This window comes from Perna viridis, chromosome 2 (assembly GCF_037379345.1).
Source record: "Perna viridis isolate PV_CMFRI_1.1 ecotype Kerala chromosome 2, ASM3737934v1, whole genome shotgun sequence".
Taxonomy (NCBI): domain Eukaryota; kingdom Metazoa; phylum Mollusca; class Bivalvia; order Mytilida; family Mytilidae; genus Perna; species Perna viridis.
Genome location: NC_142446.1, coordinates 27,082,377 through 27,094,605, shown reverse-complemented (window position 1 = coordinate 27,094,605; position 12,229 = coordinate 27,082,377). Strand labels below are relative to the sequence as shown.

At 31.9% G+C, this 12,229-nt stretch overlaps 1 protein-coding gene and 1 long non-coding RNA gene across 23 annotated transcripts in view; one reads left to right on the top strand and one right to left on the bottom strand.

Moving 5' to 3' along the window:
- The window catches only part of LOC148624279 (uncharacterized), a 74,779-nt gene that overhangs the window by 20,462 nt on the left and 42,088 nt on the right, over positions 1 to 12,229 (bottom strand). The window contains exon 3 of one of the 9 annotated variants that reach the window (XM_088566933.1): positions 2,059 to 2,130. The exons of 7 other annotated variants lie outside the window; for them this stretch is intronic. The gene's annotated coding sequence lies outside the window, so the exon portion shown is untranslated. Of the gene's footprint in view, positions 1 to 2,058; positions 2,131 to 4,719; positions 4,806 to 12,229 lie in introns of those variants that run through there. One more of the 9 variants, XM_088566934.1, reaches the window with a different exon arrangement.
- LOC148624280 (uncharacterized) overlaps positions 1 to 12,229 on the top strand; it is an 87,112-nt gene that overhangs the window by 39,403 nt on the left and 35,480 nt on the right. For 13 of the 14 annotated variants that reach the window (XR_015919667.1, XR_015919663.1, XR_015919661.1 and 10 more), the window contains one exon: positions 2,204 to 2,319. This is a non-coding gene — a long non-coding RNA (uncharacterized LOC148624280). Of the gene's footprint in view, positions 1 to 2,203; positions 2,320 to 8,746; positions 12,228 to 12,229 lie in introns of all 14 variants that reach the window. The other variant, XR_015919655.1, reaches the window with a different exon arrangement.

The window sequence follows — 12,229 nt, the reverse complement described above, 5'->3', positions numbered from 1 at the left end:
TTGTGCAATTCTATGAGAAAAGGTGATTTTACAGGAGTGGAACATTTCAAAAATATGAATATTCAGAATGCATTTGTTAGAGCCTTCTTGACATGAATAATATGATCAAGTTAAACTTAGAAATATGCTTAGTTTCACGATTTACAATTTTCATTCTATACCATAAGTGTGAGAAAAGTGAAGTCTTTTTAGTACATTAAATTGATATTGAGTTTTTACTTGCTGTTTACCATTGTTCTGGATTCGTTTTTCTAGATGGTCAACTACACAGCTAGAATCAATTATTTGTAGGATACACGTAGTAATTCTTTATGGAATTTCAGTGGAGGTGACGTCTGTTTATTGGTGTTTATTAACTCCACATATTACATCAATATTTTTGAATTAAAAGAAAAACTTTTAAATGATGTTTTAGTTGTTGCCAGGTTGGATATCATTCACATTCATTTAGATCATTTTGATAACTCATCTAAGAGCTGGTATAATGGCATTAATTCCTAAAAAAATTATCTGTGGCATTAAAATGTAATGGGTTTGTTGCTACCATTATTCTTTGTAGCTATTATGTAACCTTCCAGAGATAGGGTGCAGACTCAGTTCCACTGATAAATATTGTACTGGATAGTTACTTAATTCTTAATAATGAAACAAAAATGGAACAATTATGAAGATTTGTATATATTTTGTATGATATCATGGGCTGATTAATGTCATATGCATTCCCTGATGGGGGTTCATTATCAAGTGAGAGATACTAAAGTACATCATTTGATTAAACTGGGTTAGGTGGTTTTATCTGTTGGTTTATTTTTTTCAGAGAAAACTCAAGGGATTGTCATGTATGCTGAAATTTTCTGCCTTGTGATTCTTCTAAGTTCTTTAAATCTTTGATTATTCAAGAAAAGACTTACTTATTTGAACTTTGGCCAAAGTTAAACATGCTTACCAACAAGCTTGTATTTGTTGCTTACGAATTGTATAACACATCATTGTCACAAATTGTAATGTAAAACCCATCATATTTAAATAGTTGTCTTCTATCTCTCATATCATCAAGTATTATTTGGGTATCTGATTTTACAAAGCTGAATTTAAAAACAAGTTCCATCGAGTAGCCACTGAATCGGCTGATTTATTCTGAAAAGAAGACATGGTGGAGACATGAAGGACAACTACCTTCGGTTGATGTCACATCATATAGTGCTGTTGTGTGATAGTTATAGATGCTACAGGTGGTCTCTGTAGATTTTTATCACCTCTGCAATTTAAGATTGAACTTCATTTTTGCACAGAAAAGGTGCTTTTAGGTGTTCTTAGGTTATTATAATGATGGAAGACATTCTTGTAAAAGGATAGTTTAATGATTGATATCGTAAAATCTTTCCCAGAGCAGGTAACTAGGGCCCACCTGTCATTATTTCTGGGGTCAACTGTCATACAAGACCTATTAATTGGATAAATTGTCGTCAATCAATGAGTAGTAATAATGATCCATTATTTTCATAGCTACAACATTCTTATTTAAGTCTCCTCCTTACTGTTTTATGTCTAATGATGAGTAAGATCTGGCATGATTGGGTTCAGTATTGAGACACTCAAAATGAGGTTACCAGTCATGATAATAGCTGTCTTTGGAGATTAGTGCAAAATACATTTCTTAATGATTTTTTTATGTCTAAAGGATGTTCTTATTTTCAACTATTTTCCCACACTATAAAATTTTTAAATTGAATAAAACAATTTTTATGTCTTGTTATTTTTTAGCTCAAAGCATGACAGGCGTCCATGCAAGTGAAGACTAAATCTTACTACCTACGTAAATTTTTTAAAGTAAAATCATTGTGTAATATTTGTGATTATAAAAAATAAGTCAAAGAAAGTTTGGAACAGAAATCATTGATCTGTTAAATCAGTTGATCATAGAAACAGATCGATGTCCACAATAGCATGATTTGGATGACTTTATAAAGTCGTATACAGTATTGGCATTGTATGATGATAGTGATCACACTGATCCTTTATTGATATCCATTCAAATACCAGCCATTCATAACATACCTTATACGTTAATCACTGATAAGTCTCAGCAGAGACTGTGTCTTTACCAACTTTTGTCAAGCAGATACTTTACTTGAAATTAAGATAAAAGACAATCGTTATATCATTAATAATTGTTCAAATCATTGTCTCTCTCTATTGACAGGTGGTGATCTACTGGATTTGAAGTAGCAAATAGATATTGACTTCTGATGTGAAAAATATATTGACCAAGAAGGCGTACTTGAAACGTGGGTCTAGTATCTGAATCAGACAAACAGGGTATATATTTTGAGTATTTTTTGGTAAGCAGTAATTCTCTAATAGGACATACCAAAATACAGGTATCTTTTACCCAGTCCTGTATAGAGTATATTGATTTTATATTACAGAAATTATTTGTGAAATCATTAAAGTTTCAGACTTCCAGACAAAGTGATCGGGATTATCAAAATTCATATGTAATTTTTTCTATCTATTAATTACATTGTTAGAATGTTATTGCCAATATCATTGCTTGTGCCTGTCTAATTACAAGAGACATCCTCCATTGCCTAATTTAGAAACACTCTGAGACATTAATAGTTTCAGCGATAATGCCTCCAAGCAATAGACTACTTGCTCAGGAATTCTTTATCAATAGAAACCAAGACTAAATTCAGATTTAACGGATATTGCACACAGCAAGATGCAGTTGTTTAGATTTTGATATATTGAAAACGATCATTCATCATTTCATGTTGTGCAAAAATGTTTTATGTTTATGAAACATTGATAACGATATAAGTGCTATGTCCACAATTAATCTGATCTGTTGACATTTTGGTAATGAATCGTCATGTCCACTTAATGTGGGATCCTTTTATCTTGGTCTGACAAAACTTAGGGATTTTCTGATTGACTATATGTCTGGCTTTCTCTTTAAACTGTTTTTAATGGGCTACTGTTTTGCTATTTTATGCTTTCTATAAATTTGTAAGTGGACTTTTTTTCCAGGTAACAAAGTTTTCAAGTTGAAGAAACATTCTCTGCTTAAGGAGTGATCCTTGTAAGAATCATGCAAAATTCTGTAAAATGTGATACACCTAAAAAAAGGCTACATATTTTTATTTTTGATATGAAGTTGATTGATTTATTTAAATCTGTCTGCTCTTAGGAGATAATCAACATTGAAAATCCAATAGATTCTATTGTATTTGAGTGTCATTTGCAGAGTTATCTCCCTTAATTTTGAAATCTACAGTGCATTCTATATAATTTTTATCTCCTAAGAGCATGGGTTATATGAAAAACCGAATGTTAATTTCTGTTTACTATGGCATTTCAAACAAAATATCAAAAATAAAAATATGTACGCTTTTTACCCATGAATCACATTTTGCATGATCCTTAGCAGGAGTGCTACTTAAGTTCTGATTACCGGGGTACAGTGAAGCCTGTCTAACTGAACCCTGAATAAACAAAAAAAACTTCTCTACACCAGATAATTTTAGAAACCCTTCATGTCTATTCAAACATATTATGAACCTAAGTAATCTTATCATTTGTCTTCATAAAACAAATTTTACAGTGAAAAAAAAGGGGGGTTTGGTTTAGATAGGTTTCACTGTGAAAGAATCAATGACATTGTGCTAAGGAAATTCAACTGATGTAGTCTTTTACAATGAGATTTGAAACTTTAAGAAATTTGTAAAATGCTTATTTAGCAACTGTTTGGTGAGAGTGAACTTCCATGAGATTCTAATGTTAAGCACTGCCTACAAAGTAATTTACAGTATCGTAACAGTAGTATTTAGACTGACACTTTAATATCTTTCTTTTATATAGATAATCAGATATTTGTATTTTTATTATTTTAGCCAGACAGGGCACTATAAAACAGCAGATTCTAATGCATGCTAAAAGCCTATTCTTGTGTATTTTATTTCATAGCAGGACCAAAATTTTCAGATTGAGTTATCAATAAAAATGCTAAATCAGCCAAATTATTGATTTGGGGAAAGATGTAAGATTTTCTAGTCTGAACCATGTAATCCTATTAGTCTTATGAAAATATTTTGTTATTTCAAGAAACAAAAAGATGAAATTCAAAGGAGAGGAAAGATTAAGTTTTTGTCCAGGCAATGTAAAGTATAAACACCCTGTATGAATTTCCTTATGAAAACATTTTGATATAAAGTTAAAATTCCTTTTTCTTTGGGTGGAATGTGGTATTGTTATACTAAGCTATCAAGGGTTTCTGCACTAAATTCTTTTTTACAGGAAGTTAAATCAAATTGAAAATAGCTTTGTAAGTTCTTTTGGAGTTTAATGTCAACATTCATTATGAATTTAGATTTAAAAAAAAACATGTAAAAAAATCATCTTTTGTGATAAAAAAGGGAAATACAACCTAAGATCAACTAGTTACTTTGACTCAATTTCCTGTTCTTAGCACACATTTTCTACCAGTCCAATCTCACTATCTTATATGAGGATAAAACACTGGCTTTAGAATACACTCTTCTGGTTCTGGATAAGAACAGTCCATATGACAGAGAACCTTACTGATTCTGTGAATAGTACCAACACAAAAACACGATTCTCCATATTATTTTAACGTTAAATTTATGATTTACAAAACTGTTTGATTCTTTGAAAGACTATGAACTTATGGAACTAGCTTGTTCATAAATTACTTACCACCAAGTTGGAAAAGACAAAATCCAAGAGTCAACTGTTTTGAAATGATCAGTCATTGATTTAAGGCCATGAGAAATATAACAAAAATGTGGAAAATATTGTCAGGTTTATCTTTAATATCTTGAGTTCAGTTTAGGATCATTTAGGAAATGGTTTATCAATAATTAGTGGTTAAAAGACCAGTCCATTTTTCTTTGTTTAGTAATCAGAATAGTTTCAATGTATCAAGTGTATATAGGCATTATAACAATGTTCTGCAATAGAGCTGAAAAGTTTAAATCCATAGGAGAATTGAAGCCCAAGTGATGCATTAAAATGTTTGTGTCAGATTTGTAGCTTTGACTGGATGTTAAACAAAAGATACTGATAACCTGTTCAACGATAACTATCTTCCACAAATTCTATTCAACACTACAGAGTCAGTTTAATTGTGAATTAAAAGGATTTTAATAAAAAAAACTTTAGATGAATAATTTTTAGTTTTATCTCAGTAAATGATCATATTACTCAAATAAGAATTAATGAGTTTGAATACATATGTAAATGGTACATTTCTGTATTGAAGATTAAGTCAGCTCCACTCAGGCTATTGTAATTGTTGTTTATTTTATTATAAAATATTTGTCAAATTAATATACAAAAGTTAAAAGTCTTATTTTGAAGTTGTAAGTGGTCATTGATATAGAGCACTGTTGAAAGCTCTCAGGATAAAATCAGGAGTCAGTTCCTGTTTGTATGCCTCCCCTTGTTACTTCCTCTTGATTCAAAATTTTCCAGAAGTCATATTATTAGTAGTTATAAACTGTTACAATGCTTCATGTTCATACAAGATACATCTTCACACAAACTGGTGAACCTTTAAACATTTTAATCTTCTTCTAATATATTGCTTTTCAATTTTGTCAGTTAATTTTAAATAGGTTTCAGATCACAATTCTTCAAATTAACATAACAGAAAAACATCAAGATGTAATTCTTACAATGACTTGCTTTTATATAAATTTACTTGACTGATGTGTGAAATAGGCAATTATCCCAGTGATTTGTTATTTGAGTGGCTTATTGAAGCACTCGTTGAAAGTGTAACTGAGAGTGATAGTTTGTAAAATAAGAAATTTAAAAGGCCTAACTGTGACAGGTCATAGTATCAAAATTTAAGAAGTTTGGAACCCTGAGAAAATTTAAATGTGAAAGTTGTACAAAAAGGATGCATATTAAAAAACCAATTTTTGATGTAAGTTGAGAGGAGTTATCATGGTTGTGTAGTTGGGATGTTAAATAGTAAGTTACAGTACATTTTCTCAGTGTTTTTCCCTCAAACATTAGAAGTAATAAAGAGGGCCATTGAAGCTTTGTATCTGCACAAAGATGCTAGAACAAGTGTTTAATTCATTACCAGTGGAAAATTTTTTGTATTAATATCATATTACTTTTATATATTTCCCTTTTCCTGATTTGTTTCTCACGCTCAAAAATAAACTTTGAAGTAAAAGAAGACATGATCAAGTTCTTTTGTTAGATAAGGTGACATCTCAGAAACTAGAATACCTAAATAGGTGACCGCACAGAGACCAAATAATAAGTGAAGGTAACAGCACAGTAACCTGAATTAAGAATAGATGACAGCACAGAGACCTGAACTAAGAATAGATGACAGCACAGAGACCTGAACTAAGAATAGATGACAGCACAGAGACCTGATTTAAGAGTAGATGACAGCACAGAGACCTGAACTAAGAATAGATGACAGCACAGAGACCTGAACTAAGAATAGATGACAGCACAGAGACCTGATTTAAGAGTAGATGACAGCACAGAGACCTGAACTAAGAATAGATGACAGCACAGAGACCTGATTTAAGAATAGATGACAGCACAGAGACCTGATTTAAGAGTAGATGACAGCACAGAGACCTGATTTAAGAGTAGATGGCAGCACAGAGACCTGAATTAAGAATAGATGAAAGCACAGAGACATGAAATGAGTGTATGTAACAGCACACAGTCTTGAAGTAGGCAATAACACAGAGACCTTATGTATGAGAAAACAACAACACAAATTAGCGTATATAAGAGAAGATGACTGTCAGGGACTTCATTAAATAGTGGGTTAATGCACAGAGATTTGAAGTAAGCACAAATACAATCAAAGCTGTCTTAGCAATTGCATATATTCAACAATATCCTGTCTTAAAAGACTATGATTATAATATTCCTATGTAGTACATTAATGTATTTGATCAACCTGTTTAAGTAGACCATCTGTCTAATGTGACCAACATTTTGCTTTTCCTTCAAATGTCATGTACCGGTAAGCTAGTTTGGACTGTACTTGAAGTTGGAATAGGTGTCAGCACAGAGACCTGAAGTAGGAGTAGGAGACAGCTTGGAGACCTGAAATATGAGCAGGAGACTGCACAGAGATCTGAAGTAAGAGTAGGAGACAGCACAGCAACCTGAAGTAAGAATAGGAGACAGCACAACAACCTGAATTAAGAGACAGCACAGAGATCTGAAGTAAAAGTAGGAGATAGGAGACAGCACAGAGACCTGAGTTCAGAGTAGGAGTCAGCACAGAGACCTGAAGTAAGAGTAGGAGACAGCACAGAGATCTGAAGCAAGAGTAGGAGACAGCACAGCAACCTGAATTAAGAGACAGCAAAGAGATCTGAAGTAAGAGTAGGAGATAGGAGACAGCACAGAGACCTGAGTTAAGAGTAGGAGTCAGCACAGAGACCTGAAGTAAGTGTATGAGACAGCACAGAGACCTGAATTAAGAGCAGGAGACAGCACAGAGACCTAAAGTAGGAGTTATTGGTTAATGCTCTCCTTAGTCAAAGTGGAAGTGTTCCATTGATATTTTTTGTTTTAATTGCCTTGCACACTTTAGTACATCCTGCTACTGACCTCAATGAAAGAATTGATCTCAATAATATGGTATCCATCATAAAAAATATAACATTACTTGTTATTTATGGCCAAATGTTACCACACGGTAAACAATCTATGACACATAACTGAGTTGACAGCTTAGCCAACTGCTCCTAACATGTTTATACTTTTTCTAAGATTTGTAGACTTTCTTTTGATATTTTACTTAGATGTGTCAGGTTAACTAATGGTGCTTTCAATGTCAGTGAACTTAAGTTGTTTTGAGAAAGCTGTTGTTACCCTGGTTACATATTGTTTTATCCTTATTTGGGCCTCTTTCAGATTGGGCTGCAGTCAATAGATTCTGAATTACTGGTAGACTATAAGTAAAAGTATTTCTATTTTCTAGTCTTCAATGAACCATAGTGCAAAGTATGTGAATGGGACTGCTATCTTTTTTTAGGGAACAGTTTTACAATTGTCTGATGGTCTTCATATGTTAATATTTTTCAAGGTTCTATATGTAGATGAACAAAACATGTAGAAAATTCAGAACAAGTTTGATATTAACATTTGTAAGTTGTGCAGTATTTATAAAGTATGGAGTGTTAATAAGTTTTTGGTTCCAAAGAAACAGAACCTTATTATGCCCAAATTATAAACAATTTTAATGAAACTTTGGATTATAAAAAGTAATCTAACTCAACTGGATTATTCAGATTTGTTCTTAAGATACATGTAAAAGAGTTTTCATTGTAAAACACTCTTCTAGATCTATTGCTAGTTGTCATAGGTTCACTTTACAAACAGCATTCAGTAATTCTTGGAGTGTAAATTGCTATTTTGAGTGCATTTTTTTTTTTTTACAAAAATATGAAAATATTATATAATAAGAAATTCTAAGATGTCACCTGGTAGATATGATTATGTAATGGTAATTGCATCAGACATGAAGCATATGAGTATTTAAAGCTATCTAACTATACTCCTAAAGTTGTAAATCCTGATAGAGTAGTAAATTGTTTCCATCAAGTGTACTACAGTCAAATCAAAGTTCATTATTTTTATCATATGATAGTAATGTTTCACCATCAGCTCAATTTTATACAAGTTATAAGAAGCAGACGTATGCAAGTCTTCTCTTTTACTTTCATAGGCATATTCTAAAAGGATCAGATGTATCACTATCTAAGAAGAAATTCAAATAATTCTGAGTGTGTATAAGAAACAAAAGAGTTGATGAATAACCTCATCTTATGTATAGACAACAATGGGCAAAGACTTGACTGTTGGAAGAAATTGTGTGACTGAATGTTTGGAGCTATGCATATATTGTATGACAACTAAAAGTTGGTGCTGTGTACAAAACAGTGAAATGTAAGGTCTTCTCAGTTCTACAAAATCAGACTATAGTTATCTCTTAGTCATTGTCTTGACAGTTTTACAGGAAAAATGATCTAAATCATTCAAATCATTTTTCCTGTAAAACTGTCTAGAATGTATCCTCTTAAAACAAAACAAATAGGGTAGCAGTGAAGTTTTAAAAGACCTTAGAAAATGTTTAAATGCATATCAGTAGAAGATATATAAAGTCTGCCCTTAAAAATTTGTTATCCACTATGGTGAATCAACATTAATAACAAGCTGAACTTTAGGTTTATTCCATGTCTATATATAGTGGCGTATCTAGAATTAATTAATGTGCATGCCTATTTTACGGCGAGGGGTCTAGCGAAGCCCCCTGAAGCTCCTGGGATTTAGGAAACGTAGACAGTGTTTGTAATTGAAAAAAAAATACCCCAAAAAGCAAGGAATTATCGCAGTTAAGATCTCTAAAATTAATCTCAGGAAATTGAAATTTTACAATTTTGATGATTCTTGTATATTTGCAAGAGGGATTATTGTCTTACCGTTTCTATGTTGTATTGTGTCATTTTCGGGTATTCTTTCATTATCAGTGATTTTCTTATATTAGCAAGATAAGTTGAAATTCATTAAATAGTGAAATGTTTAAATTTGTGTATTATATAGCTCAACTACATGTATCAACTATTGGTATCAAAATATGCAAATGAAAAAAAAATACATCATGCAGATATCAATCAACCTCTTTACTGGTTTCAGAAGTGTTTACAGTTCTAGTCAGTCTAATAATAATTGAGGGTCATCTTCCTGTTTTTGCGTGGTGCAAAACTGTCAATTACTTTCTCTACAACTATAGGAACTTCCCGGTGAATGTGCAACAACTCCAATGATTTTTTTTGTTGATGTGTATGCCCGGGCGTTTTGACGTAAGCGTAGCTACGTGCCTGATATATACATAATTGTTATTCTCACTTCACACTTAATATTGTTTACGTGTTGGTAAGGTAAGAGTAATGTCATAGCTTTTTCCTTATGAAATAGAGAAGATGTTCCATGTGATGGTCCATGTGAAATAATGAACACTCAGAACTCTGTTTGTTATGTCACATTGAAAGGTCATATAACCTTTTCAATAAGCTAGATATAGGTTCGCAGCTAGAAATCTATTGGTCCTTATAATGAGTAGAGAATTGTTTTAAATTATGTTAGTGCATGGCTAATTAACATGCAAAAGAGTTACCTCCCTGTCAACAAAGTTGCAAAAGAGTTATCTGCCTGTCAACAAAGTTGTAACACTACAATCAACATCCTTGGATGGATTTTTACTTGGTACTGAATGTGGCACCTTATAAAAAGTCAAAGGTTAAGTTCATAAGATCTAATGTTTATACAATTAGAGGATGCCAGGCTTCACAGTGCCCTTGTTTCTTTGGCAACTTTGGTAGGGTTGCTTGTTTGGACACAAGTTACTCTTATTTATTTTTTTGTACCGTTTCCCATAAAAGGAATCACAGGTTGCAAACAGTGTAGTAAAACATCTGTACTTGAATTGGTATGTTATATGTTGTTTGAATAATTTATCAAAATTTACTACTACTGTTGCAGTAAATGTGGAAGTTGATTAGGTCAGTGTCTCATGCTCTAGTATTAACTAACCTTTTTTGTTATCATGTCTTAAAGTAAATCCATTTGTATGAATTGTCCAGTGGGAGTATCAGTCCACTTCAAAGGAAAATAATACCACTGTTTTTTACAGTGTTTGCTTATGTGGAGGTTGTAAGGTCTCTTAGATAATCAGAATGGTAAAATATTTGTAATTCACATTTTCAACTCATTTAAACATGAAACAGAAATTTTATCACCGAAGCAGTGGAGTATTGTAAATGGTATGTAGAAAATTTTTCATGATGCAGTCTTTTTTGCCTGTTCTTTAAAGCAATATAATTGAAAAAAAACTTTAAAACTAAGCTTCCAATTGATATACTGTTCACATTTGTCAAATACAATACCTCAAACATATTACTCTATTTCTTACAAGTTCAGAATTAACTGTATTTTGAACACCACAGCACTTAATTTAATTTGAAAGTAAATTACTGATAAGGTTCCAACTAACACATCCTTTAAAATCAAAGCATCAATCCTTGTGCATTTTTATTATTCATCAGTGAGTAAAAAAATGACTGAGAGAATGCTAATGCTATGAATAATATATGTATGGGTAATAAAAGGAGCATCAGATCTAACTAGATTTCCATAAATCTTGGTCAGTACTTGATTACACCTAATTGTTAACTGGATCTAATGTCTATTCTATCAATATTCTCCATGTTCATTATTTATTGTTTACTTGTACTTCTCTGTGTAGTCAGTCAAATGAATGATATTCTTTTATACTCTACTCCTAATTTTTAGCAGTGTAATGAAAGTAGCTGTTAAAGCATTCACAGACAGTCAAATATGGATTTTGCTTCAACTAATGAAATAAATGTCTAAAATTACAGCGAAGAATTTTTTTCTTGTGAAATGAGAGAATAGGAGTATTGATGGCAGACAGTTGTCTGTAAGTTTCTCTGATATCAGGAGTTTCCTACTGAGGAATTGTGATTTTATCTGGAAATCCTTTGTTAGTCATGTGGAATAAAATTTATTTTCTAAATGAAGTTTAGTGAAACCTTAAAAGTCTATTTTTACTTCCTTATTCAATAGAAACCATCACTTTCTAAAAGCCCCATACCCCTATCCTGTTGGTTATGCTAATCAGTAGAAGTTTTAGACCTAACTTACAACATTAAATGTAGAGAAATGAAACAAATCTAATATGTTTCTTTTATGGTATAATTTCTGTTTGTTCTGATACAAGAAGCAATTCACTGTCATGTAAAAGAGTCATTCTAAAACAAAATCAAGTATCATATAAAAATAGACTAAATTTTATCAGTTGATATTTAGTCTCTTCTTTTCTTCTGAATAATGGAAGGTAGGTATTTATCTTTCTCTATGGTGAATTGATACTTTAACTATGTTTGAGAACACTGATATTGTGTACCATTTGGTTCTTGTCTTAATGCTTGCAAGTTGTTTTCTAGTAATTAGTAAACTTTGACTATGTGCTTCTACTCATGTAACAATTAGTTCAAGGTTAAAAGAAAGAGATCATAGTGTTGAACATGTGGATGGCTTTATCTGAAACCATGTACATCTCACAGAATGTGCAAATTTTAGAAGCCTGGTTTCATAAAAAGTCAAATGTGTGACTTTGGTGTTACAAGGT